The sequence below is a fragment of the Galleria mellonella genome, unplaced genomic scaffold (assembly GCF_026898425.1).
Source record: "Galleria mellonella isolate WM207_F2 unplaced genomic scaffold, CSIRO_AGI_GalMel_v1 utg40, whole genome shotgun sequence".
Taxonomy (NCBI): Eukaryota; Metazoa; Arthropoda; class Insecta; order Lepidoptera; family Pyralidae; genus Galleria; species Galleria mellonella.
The window spans coordinates 3487239-3499144 of NW_026442094.1; the positions used below are offsets into that span (position 1 = coordinate 3487239).

Genomic DNA, 11906 nt, shown 5'->3' on the forward strand with positions numbered 1-11906 from the left:
TTCGAAAACAAAAAATAATAGTATTGAATATATCTACAATTTCGATCGTAAATCGTAAGATTATACGATCTTATAAATACAAGATAGATACAAATTACCTGTGAACACACAATTTTTATAAACTTATTCCTTTATTGATTAAAGGAGATAAGATATAATTTACAAAATGGAATAGCAAGTCATAAAACAGTTCGTAATACAAGCCCACATTAAGTTTTTGCGGCAATTTCATTAATAGCCAACATTACCCTGAAAATGTCGTTTCTGATGTTAATTTTCGTTATCAAGATCGCTTGGCAGCAGGTGCATCTAGATGTTATGAATATCAACATAATACGATTAACATGTACATATATATGTATATATAAAAATAGACATGGCACATACAAAAAAGTCAGTTGTTAGGTTCTAAATTCAACCAGAGGGAGACTTTGTACAAAAGTCGATTGCTTGGATACCTATGTCCCATTCGTGTTTCAACCGTGAAGCAGTTGTGTTTGCATGGCTGTGTTTCAGTTTGAAGGGTGGGATATGGCGTGAATGTATTGGATACAAAGGAATAACACCTGAGTCCTCACGAATGGCAACGCATGGGGGGTATCATGGGCGAAACAGTATACTCTGTTATGTCCATGGTACTGCTCATGTCTATAGGCGACGGTCACCACTTTTCATCAGGTGGACCGTTAGCTTGTTTGCCATTCTAAATTATATAAAAAAAAAAATTTAAAAAAACACTTTTTTGTATGTTTTGACAAATTGTGGACATTGATTTTATATCTGTACACATATATACCTACCAACTTAGACAATATAAATAAATATTTAAATGTTATTTTGCTCTCTGGTTTCCAATTGTCTCAATTATTTTTTTATTTCTCATTAATTGTATTTAAATTACCCCAAACGCCGTTAGTAAAATATGATAATTTTTTTTTTAATTTGTAGGTTTTACTTAGAAAATAATATATTCAACTAGTAAGTAGAATGTTAATATTATTTCATAACTAAGTATTTGTTACTTTTATAATGTTATTTGTTTTAAGCATTCTAAGTTAGGGATTCCCAATTACCCCACTTCCTCTAATTGTATTTTTCAATGGATGAAAATGTATGGTAACCTCGCCTGTGCTATCAGTATACGCTGGCACAGCGCTAGTGAGGCATAATAAACAAGGATGTAAGCAGTTCAGTTAGCCCATCGTGACGAATTCCACAAGAATTAGCCATGATGATTTCTCGGGAAAACCAAGTGGAAATCGTCCTAAAAAGGTATATTGCTAGGAATGGGGATGTTAAACCCAATTACTAACAATTCCTTTCCCTCCTATGTTCAATATAGGCAACAAAATAGAAGCTTAATAAACATATGCGCTAGATAGGTGAAAAATATGATGGTCATGGTGTTTTCACGTTTAATGGATATTTTTAAGCGGTATGTGACCTATTTAAAAAAAAACACATATATATGATCAGTTTCAATAGAATTTAATGAAAATGTAAACAAATGAATAATTAATCCGCTGTCTGCCGATGTCCAATTTTTTTTTTGGTGGATGAAAATAGAATGGCAACCCCGCCTGCGCTAACGGGATACACTGGCGGAGCACCAGTGAAGGGTGATCGATGAGAATGAAAACCAGGCTAGTTAGCTCATCATGATGAATTCATCAGGAATTAACCATGATAGTTTTCAGGGGGAACCACGAAGAGGTCGACCTGGTTGGGTATTTTGCTAGCAATGGGATTTTTAGTCTCCATTACTAACAATCCCTTTCCCCCCACCGATGTCCAATATTAGTACAAATAAAATTTTAAACAATATATTAAATGTTTCGATTTGTTGCTAGAGATAAACTATCTATGACTTAATGAACTTGCTCTATAAAATGTCTACAATACATTTTCCACCTATCTGCAGCCAATGGGAGAAACACATTAATTTGCCTTAACACCCTTTATTCATGCCCACGCATGCATTCAACCACTTTAGTTTTTTTTTTACATTTTTTTTCTAAAAAACATGTTATGCGTAGTGCAGGGGTTATACACCAGCTTAAGAAGACCCGTATAGATTGTATTGTTCAACAATTTGTTTGATATCGGTAGGTCATTTCATTCTGGTCGGATTATAAAGATGGTACTGCCATAAAAGGATGTAAATGTATGATTTACTACTTTAATACTGTCACACCCCCTGTATAAAATTTTCATAACATAACTACATGTCTGCTTCTTCTTTAACAGACGTTAGTCCGTTACTTCGTACATGTGAATCTCAGAAGTAGGAAAATCAATGATCAATGAAAATAAATGATGATGACAAAATATACCTACACCGTATTTTAAATTCGACCTTCAATAACACAATTATGAAAACATATAGACAGACAAACAAACAGATAGACAGACAGTCAAAATTAAAAAAAAAAATATTTTGACACTACTGATTTTATTAAGATCCCTCATATTAATTTTTATCAAATATCCCCCATGTACAGACATCGTCTAGTTATTATTTTATTATATTAGTAAAAAAATCTTTTACCAAATAACGTACTACCTATATAAAAAAAATACATATAAATTTCTTTGCTTTCCAAATATAATTAAAAACAAATTTCTGTTTGAAAAAAGAAATAGCCCATCTCTCCTCTATTCGTAAGTGGGAGCGGAACAGATATACATCAGCTGTGGCGTTTAAATTTCGAACAGCGCGCGTCGATTGGCCGCCAGGCACGTTCGGAAGGCGGTGGGCGCGACGAGTCGACCGTTAGGCGTGGTCACGTGATAACGTGTCAATTCACAACTGATAGGATAATATAAATTAGTTTAGGTGCTTTCAGAATATCAGTTTACCGCGCTCGTAGCAATCTCGCTACGACGTAGCAGAATCAGTTCACTTCGGTTCATTGTCGTAGCTATTATTATACGTACAATTTTCATGATTCATATTATTATGTTTTATTATATCACAATTTAATTATTTATTATAAGTAAGTACTTATAGACTCCTTTATCATATTCCTATTTACATTTGAATTTGTGAATAGTATTTTTTACCGCCTATTCCGAATGCAATTTCAGCTGAAAAGAACAGGCAAGAAACTCAGCTGTTGCTTTTTTCAAAAAGTTTAATTAAATAAATAATTAGTTACCTCATAACTCTGTCAATTAAAAAAATAATTTTCCAAATCGACTTGTATCTGAAAGATATACATACATACTTTCAGATTAGTCCCATAGAAACTTTATTAAAATCGGTTCAGGAGTTCAGTTTTATAATTTTATATCAAAGTGACTAGTTTTTTAATTCAAAATAACAGATTTTTCCATAATTGAATTTAGGCTTTTTTGTGGAACACAATCTTAAGTTATATTTATATATCTACATAAATATAATAAACAATGACATCCTCCGTGGCGTAGTGGTAGAAACAATGTTCTGTGTAATAAGTTACTGGGTTTGATTCTCGGTTGGGTCAATTTAGGAAAAAACCCTTTTTAAATTGGCTCAAATCTGGGTGTTACAGATATTCGTTATGAGGAACCAGTTCCTCATTACACACAGAGTTCTAGCTTGAGGAACAGGTATTTGGTGTGATTATGTGATAAAATAGACATCATCATTATCGTAACAGCCGTTAACTGTTCACTGCTGAACATAGGTTTCCCACTATTGGGAACATATTAAATTACTATTGTCGTTAATTTTATATATATACGTTACTCACTATCAAAACGGATGGTATGCAAAAACTACAAAATTTCACACTTGATTCACCTTAATATGGATCCTAAATAGAAGATCACAAAAACCAATACAAAGTCCTTGACCGACCTACACCTCAATCTGAACAAATTTATCATATACATCTATGCAAACAAAAATCATCACTATTGGCTTGAAAATAAAGTTCCTCTTAAAAGAGCAGTAAAATCAGCCACAGTATTAAGTATGCGGAGTGCGTAAGTGGACCAATCGATGAAACAAGGAAATGGAAACTAAGATGGAGTCTACTTCGAGATATTAAGATGGAACAAACTGTATATGATAAAGCTACTAATAATCCTATTTGAATAAAATAGGTAGGTAGAGAAGTCTTACAAGAGTACATATCAATGGTAATTTGATTTGGTAATTTGAAGTTCTTGTAACTTCTGGTAGTAATAGTGGTAGTCAACCTTCACGTGTTGGCAGTCACACATAACAGAGGGAGACTTTGTACAAAAGTCGATTGCTTGGATACCTCTGTCCCATTCGTGTTTCAACCGTGAAGCAGTTGTGTTTGCATGGCTGTGTTTCGATTTGAAGGGTGAGATATGGCGTGAATTTACAGGGTACAGAGGAATAACATCTGAGTCCTCAGGAATGGCAACGCAGGGGGGGTATCATGGGCGAAACATTATACTCTGTTCTGTCCATGGTACTGCTCATGTCTATAGGCGACGGTTACCACTTTCCATCAGGTGGGCCGTCAGCTTGTTTACCATTATAAGTTGTACAAAAACAAATAGGTACTAATGGTAGCGAAATAAACAATATAATTCTAATCAAATAACCAGTGATAACTCTTCATCATCATACCAGCCTTTAACTGTTCGCTGCTGAACACAAGCCTCCCCCTTGGAGAGTTTTGTCAGTAGTTGCCACGTTTGGCAGGCGGATTGGTAACCGCAGTCAGGCTTTAGAGATGTTTTAAGAGAGACGCTGCTGCCCATCCCTCGCCCTTCCTAAGTCGGCTTTTACGACACCCACGGAAAATAAAGAGGTGACTTATTCTATGCCGGGACCACACGGCATTATCTTACTAATAATATAAATGTGCAAATAAATTTGTATATTTCTATCGGTGACAACTTATCACCATCTCCATCAACATTAGGTATCACACGTTATTACGCTGGTCATCATTGTCATCATAATTATAATTATCATATATATCCAATTAAAACAATTGCTTTAAATTTATTTATTTATTATTACTATGTAAACATCATTACAATGACCACCTGTATCATTATAATTGTCGAACCTAAACTTAACTTCGTCTGTAAAAAATACCTACCTGTTAAAAACTTTTTGTACATTTCAAATACTAACCACATTACTTATTAATGAATATGAAAAATATTTACGATAATAATTTAACGACATTTTGCTTGGACAACTTTTTTCGATCAATATTATACAAAGATTCGTTTTTATTTATTTGCATTCCTTAAAAAATCCCGTTCACCAAACTTCTTTCACAAAAAAAATACCAAATAAATTCAACCATACTCATATAACCGCAAAAATCAAAAGAGATAAAGTCAAAATTAACATTTGTAATTTAATATATAATATAATTCTGAAAATTATCATGGACAATACAGTATACTCTAGGGGGAAAGGGATTGTTAGTATTGGAGACTGAGAATCCTATTGCTAGCAATATACCCAACCAGGTCGACCTCCTCGCGGTTCTCCCTGGAAGCTATCATGGTTGATTCCTGATGAATTCATCATGATGGGCTAACTGACCTGTTTTCATTCTCATCTATCACCCTTCACTGGTGCTCCGCCAGCGTATCCCATTAGCGCAGGCGGGGTTACCATTCCATTTTCACCCATCAAAAAAAAATACAGTATACTCGTACCTACTTCGTCATGCTCACGGTACTGTTCATGTAAATTGTTTGCCATTCTAAGTTGGAAAGATTACACAAAAAAAGCAAATTTTATCTTTCTTTTTACATCTAATCTTAATATTAAGAAGTTGGGTATTAGATACTAATGATATCTAGTTAGAGCATAAAGATACAGGAGTTAGACTTGAGAACTAATTAATGTTTTCTTCGTGTTCAAAACTCGAAGTACCGAGCTGAATACGAAATAAAGATATTAGTATTTCGCAGCTAAGTTGTATTAAGCACAGAGATAACATAAATTTATATTATCTTTATACGAAACGATGTCTTATACCTACGTATGAATATTACGAAATAAACATAAATAATAAAGTTATTAGAATAGAATAGATTTAGCGATCAAGCTGACGGCCCACCTGATGCAGAATGGCAAACGTCGCCTATAGACATGAGCAGTACCATGGACATAATAGAGTATAGTGTTTCTTGTTTTTATTCTAGTCCTTAAGTAATTAAAAAATATATTCCGCTAACATCTAAATCACATTTACTATGCCATAGCTTAGCTTGTAGATGCTGGGGATCGAACCCAGTATCTTTCACATGCAAAGCGAACACTACCACTGAGCTACATCCCCGTAATAACTTAACATATAATATACTCGTACATATTTCTGAATGCGTTCTATGTCAAATAATAAAATTATATGACTTCTGACATAAAATATAAATCAATTAACTGACTCTTTGGAGATGCTGGAGATCGAACCCAGGGCCTTTCATATGCAAAGCGAACGCTCTACCACTGAGCTACATCCCCGTAATAACTTAACATATAATATACTCATCTCTGAATCCATTCTATGTCAAGTAATAAAGTTATATTACTACCAGCATAAAATATAAATCACTTATATGACATTTTGGAGATGCTGGGGATCGAACCCAGGGCCTTTCACATGCAAAGCGAACGCTCTACCACTGAGCTACATCCCCCACATATGTCTTGATATAAAAGTATATTTTATACCTACATACAAAAAATAGACCAATATACAAATATTAATTCCATTTAAATAAACACTAGTCGAACATTTGAATAAACAAAATTTATAGTACCTATGTAAATCTTATGTAAACACCTTGTGGTGTAACATGGTATCCAAGAGCGTTAAAAAAAAAAGAAATTAAAAATATAATTATATACACACTACTTAGTGTACACTTGGTTAAAGAGAGTAAAAATAGAAATGTCTTAAAATTTATGTTCTTTTTATTGTTTCTATAAATGTTTTGATTATGTCTTAAAATAATTAAAACATTTATAGTAACACGATGACTGGAGCTGTACTTCTTCTTTCTAAATAATAGCAAAATAAATATTTTTAGAGCAGAACTTAGCGACTTCTAAAGTACAGTCGATCTTCCTTCGTAATTGATCTTAATGGATTTAGAAAAATAAGCACAAAGCACATGAGAGAAGAAGGCTATAGTTCCTACCGGTGTTCCATAATTGCAAGCGTGTTTGGAAGAAATACACCTTGGTAAACCAAGGTATACATGCTGTAATAATGTATATCAACTTCTGTTGTACGAATATATCTCATTCGTTATTCACTACAGTTTAAATCATTTATGAACTTGCTAAGTGAAAACGAAAATCACAAGTTCATTCATAGTGACAAAAATAATATGTAAACAAAAATTCAGAATTAACACTTAACTAGACCTAGCTGTAGGTATATTTAACTTTTCTAATCCTACTTTTATCTTATCTTTACTTACAGCAATATTTTTTTTAATGGGTAATAATGATATAGTAACCCTGCTTGCGCTATTGGTATACACCGGCGGGGCACCAGTGAAAGATGATAGGTGAGGATCAAGTAGGTCAGTTAGCCCATCGTGATGAATTCAACAATAATTGTTCACGATGATTTCCAGGGGGAACCAGATGGAGGTCGACCTAATAGGGTAGCTAATAATAGTAATAGTGCTAGCAATGGGGCTGTCAAACTCCATTGCTAACAATCCCTTTCCCTCCCTTACAGCAATATTGAACTTAACTAGACCTTCAGCTACTTTTATCTTATCTATACTTACAGCAATATTGAACTTAACTAGACCTATACCTATAACTAATCAAATTAATTAATTTAAAGGAGAAACTGGCTAGTAGTCCATTTGATGGGATATGGCTACCGTCACCCATGGCAACATTAAAAAATGGCAACACAAGAAAGATTGCCAGTGCCTTACCGGCCTTTTAGATGTGTAGTTACGAGTACCTCTTTCGAAGAGTCCATCCATATGTTTTTGAAGACGCTTAAAAATAAATTGAAAAATCTAGTGTAAGATTTGCTTGTACCTCTTAGAAAAAGAGTAAAACTTATCACTAGACGAAGATAGTACACTTAAATAGCTTTAAAGTATTTGCAGAGTGTTTGTATAAGACGGTTTAGAGTCGGAGGCTGGCTGCCGGGCGGTAGCGGCGAGGCAAGTGGGATCGATACTGCGACGTGACCCGGGTACAAACAGCTTCTGAGCTTGCTCTTGCGGAAATTACATCAAAAGTGCCTTATATTATAATACCTTCATGCTAAAAACTCGACAACACTGAACGCTTCGATTTTTCATCCATAACTGTAATTACGAGTAAGTGAAAGCTCTCTTCGTGTGTATAGGTACATAAAATATAAAAAAAATACAATTCCATATTATGGTATTATTTTCTCGATACGTGCAATTTTGTTTTATATATAACTTAGAATGGCAAACAAGCTGATGGCCCACCTGATGGAAAATGGTAACTATCGCCTATAAACATGAGCAGTACCATAGACATAACAGAGTATACTGTTTCCCCCATGATACCCTCCATGCGTTGCAATTCCTGAGGATTCAGGTGTTATTACTCTGTACCCTGTAAATTCATACCATATTCCATCCTTCAAACCGAAACACAGCCATGCAAACACAACAGCTTCAAGGTTGAAACACGAATGGGACAGAAGTACCCAATCAAACGACTTTTGTAGAAAGTCTTCCATTGGCACATTATAAGATACATTATACATTGAAAATTTTATAGATAACTAAGTATTATATACATAGTAATAATAAAAAAATATTTAAATATGTTGCTTAGTGCAAAACGAGAATGTATGGGTGAATTTTTTTTATATACACCCGGGCAATTTTTTTTCAAATTTAACTAAAATTAATCACGATGGGTTTCAGAGGGAACCGCGTGAGAGTTGACCAGATAGGGTATATTGCTAGCAATGGGCCTTTTAGACCCCACAAGTAATCCCTTCCCCATACAAGGACGAAGTCACGAACATGGCTAGTACAGTAATAAGTAAAATAAACAAAATATATGTGTGTTAATTTAGTTTACGCATTGGAGATGCGGGGGATTGAACCCCGGGCTTTTCGCATGCAAAGCGAGCACTCTACCACTGAGTTACCACCCCATATCGATTCTTTTTAAGAAATACAAGTGTCGTAATTTTGTATTTTTTTAATATACGTTAAATAGTTACCCACTCTTAAAAAATATAAACAACTGTTAATTGGGTTTTATTTGACAATTTGGAGATGCTGGGGATCGAACCCAGGGCCTTTCACATGCAAAGCGAACGCTCTACCACTGAGCTACATCCCCGTAATAACTTAACATATAATATACTCGTACATATTTCTGAATGCGTTCTATGTCAAGTAATAAAATTATATGACTTCTGGCATAAAATATAACCCAATTAACTGACTCTTTGGAGATGCTGGGGATCGAACCCAGGGCCTTTCACATGCAAAGCGAACGCTCTACCACTGAGCTACATCCCCGTAATAACTTAACATATAATATACTCGTACATATTTCTGAATGCGTTCTATGTCAAGTAATAAGATTATATGACTTCTGGCATAAAATATAAATCAATTAACTGACTCTTTGGAGATGCTGGGGATCGAACCCAGGGCCTTTCACATGCAAAGCGAACGCTCTACCACTGAGCTACATCCCCGTAATAACTTAACATATAATATACTCGTACATATTTCTGAATGCGTTCTATGTCAAGTAATAAAATTATATGACTTCTGACATAAAATATAAATCAATTAACTGACTCTTTGGAGATGCTGGGGATCGAACCCAGGGCCTTTCACATGCAAAGCGAACGCTCTACCACTGAGCTACATCCCCGTCAATAATTTTAATCATAAAATAATTACATGTGTATATCTGTAAATATTTTTTTTTACCATATAACAAAATTATACTTGTCTACAGACAAAAATATGTAGTTAACATCAAGTGTATTTATTGAAATTGATATAAGCACTAAATGTAGAACAATGTTTGTCTATAGAAGTAACGGCAGTATACAATAATTTGTATGGGGACCATAATACGTTGAAAACAAACCTTTTACCAGACGAAGACTTTGTATAAAAGTAATAAATAAATAAATAAAACGATAGCATGAATGCTTCGGTTCCAATCGTATATCTGTTACCAAGTAGTGCTTGCGCGGCCCTGTTTCGCTTTGGAGAGTAGAATATGGGAGTGCAAATGCAGGCTACAGAGGCATTATGTCTTAATTCTTAAAAATAATAACGCACGAAGAGTGTCACAGTATTGTGTTCATGATGCTGTTCATATCTAGCGAACTAGTAATTCAAGTTACATAAATTTCAATGCTTAGCCCAACTTTGACAGTGACAGTTTAATATATCGCGTCCTCGATAGTTAACATACTTGTTTGTTCCCTAATTTGTTCCCCGCACAATATAATAAAATGGGGGAAAAGGATTGTTAGCAATGAAGTTTGACAGCCCCATTGTTAGCAATATGCCCTATTAGCAACCTAATAGGGCATATTGCTAACGACCTCCACGCGGTTCCCCCTGGAAACCATCGTGGTTAATTCTTGTTGACTTGTCACGATGGGCTAACTGACCTGCTTCATCCTCACCTATCATCCTTCACTGGTACCCCGCCGGTGTATACCGATAGCGCGGGTGGGGTTACCATTCCATTATCACCCATAAAAAAAAAATATAATAATATTTATTACGAACGAGTCTGTTTGTTTGTATTAAGTTGATATATAGTACTAAGAGTTAATATCTTTTATTATATTTTAACGACTCATTATAAATATGTTTAATTGATTTCAAAATTATTTCGTAACTTTTTCCTTCGCATTTGTACGCTTGAATCAGTTGGTATGTGAACTACCAACTGATTCAAGCTTGAATCAGTTGGTATGTGAACTCTACGACGTACTACGTCCGTTAAATTTATGATTGAGTAACAAATATACGAACGAACTTTCACATTTATAAATATTTTAAGTAGGTTGTTTCAACATTTAAATTAGTATTTTACTAGGGGATAGGTGGGGGTAGGATATATATCAATATCTTTTTTAGTTACAATATCTATATACTGGCTCTATAACGAATATAAATATCTATTTATCCAAATATTAAATGTCGAAATGAAGAAACACAGGTCGAAATTAATTTACTAGATAGGTATCTGACCGATAAGGGCAATAGGTATTACCTTTTCTCCGCTATTAATATCCAGACGAATCTAATATATATTTGGAGGATATACTTAGAACAATATCAACATTACCCATTGCTTATATTTTAGTATGACATTAAAGTAACGAATATTGTTGAAGAGGCTAATTAAAATTGTTTTCAAACAATAAATAAATACAACTTTGGAGATGCTGGGGATCGAACCCAGGGCCTTTCACATGCAAAGCGAACGCTCTACCACTGAGCTACATCCCCCGCCGAAAATTCTACAGAAATAGCAAATCATTTGAAGATGCTACATACTCAATTCTATAGGTTATGTAATTAATGTATAATAGATATTTGTAATTTTAGTTGGAGACAATGGGGTTCATTAATACACATGTAAGTAAACATAATACATACATACAACCTCATAGCAAACAACTAACATCTGTTAAATTATTGTTTGTCTTAAATAAATATGTATGTTTAATATTATTTTCATCAAGACCATTGAGAATAGATTATTTTAAACGAAAACTAAATATTTCTATTACAATGGAAAATTAAATCATTAAATCTTTACTAACATTTACTAATTTTAAATAACAGAATACTGACAAAATGGATCTCGTTATTTGATATTAAATAAAATTTAATTTAAATTATCATAATTAATTAACATATCATAAAAGTTATGACACCACGCTCAAAGTCGTCGACGA

The 11906-nt window shown here is 33.9% G+C and overlaps 7 non-coding genes across 7 annotated transcripts; all 7 read right to left on the bottom strand.

Annotated features, from left to right (window-relative positions):
* Positions 1–6382: 6382 nt before the first annotated feature.
* On the bottom strand, positions 6383–6454 carry Trnaa-ugc (transfer RNA alanine (anticodon UGC)). Its single transcript has one exon. It is a non-coding gene; the product is annotated as a tRNA-Ala (tRNA).
* A 104-nt stretch (positions 6455–6558) lies between these two features.
* Positions 6559–6630, bottom strand: Trnaa-ugc (transfer RNA alanine (anticodon UGC)). The gene has a single exon. It is a non-coding gene; the product is annotated as a tRNA-Ala (tRNA).
* A 2599-nt stretch (positions 6631–9229) lies between these two features.
* Trnaa-ugc (transfer RNA alanine (anticodon UGC)) lies at positions 9230–9301 on the bottom strand. The gene has a single exon. It is a non-coding gene; the product is annotated as a tRNA-Ala (tRNA).
* Positions 9302–9411: 110 nt separating this feature from the next.
* Trnaa-ugc (transfer RNA alanine (anticodon UGC)) lies at positions 9412–9483 on the bottom strand. The gene has a single exon. It is a non-coding gene; the product is annotated as a tRNA-Ala (tRNA).
* Positions 9484–9593: 110 nt separating this feature from the next.
* On the bottom strand, positions 9594–9665 carry Trnaa-ugc (transfer RNA alanine (anticodon UGC)). The gene has a single exon. It is a non-coding gene; the product is annotated as a tRNA-Ala (tRNA).
* Positions 9666–9775: 110 nt separating this feature from the next.
* Trnaa-ugc (transfer RNA alanine (anticodon UGC)) lies at positions 9776–9847 on the bottom strand. The gene has a single exon. It is a non-coding gene; the product is annotated as a tRNA-Ala (tRNA).
* Positions 9848–11382: 1535 nt separating this feature from the next.
* Trnaa-ugc (transfer RNA alanine (anticodon UGC)) lies at positions 11383–11454 on the bottom strand. Its single transcript has one exon. It is a non-coding gene; the product is annotated as a tRNA-Ala (tRNA).
* Between the last annotated feature and the right edge of the window lie 452 nt (positions 11455–11906).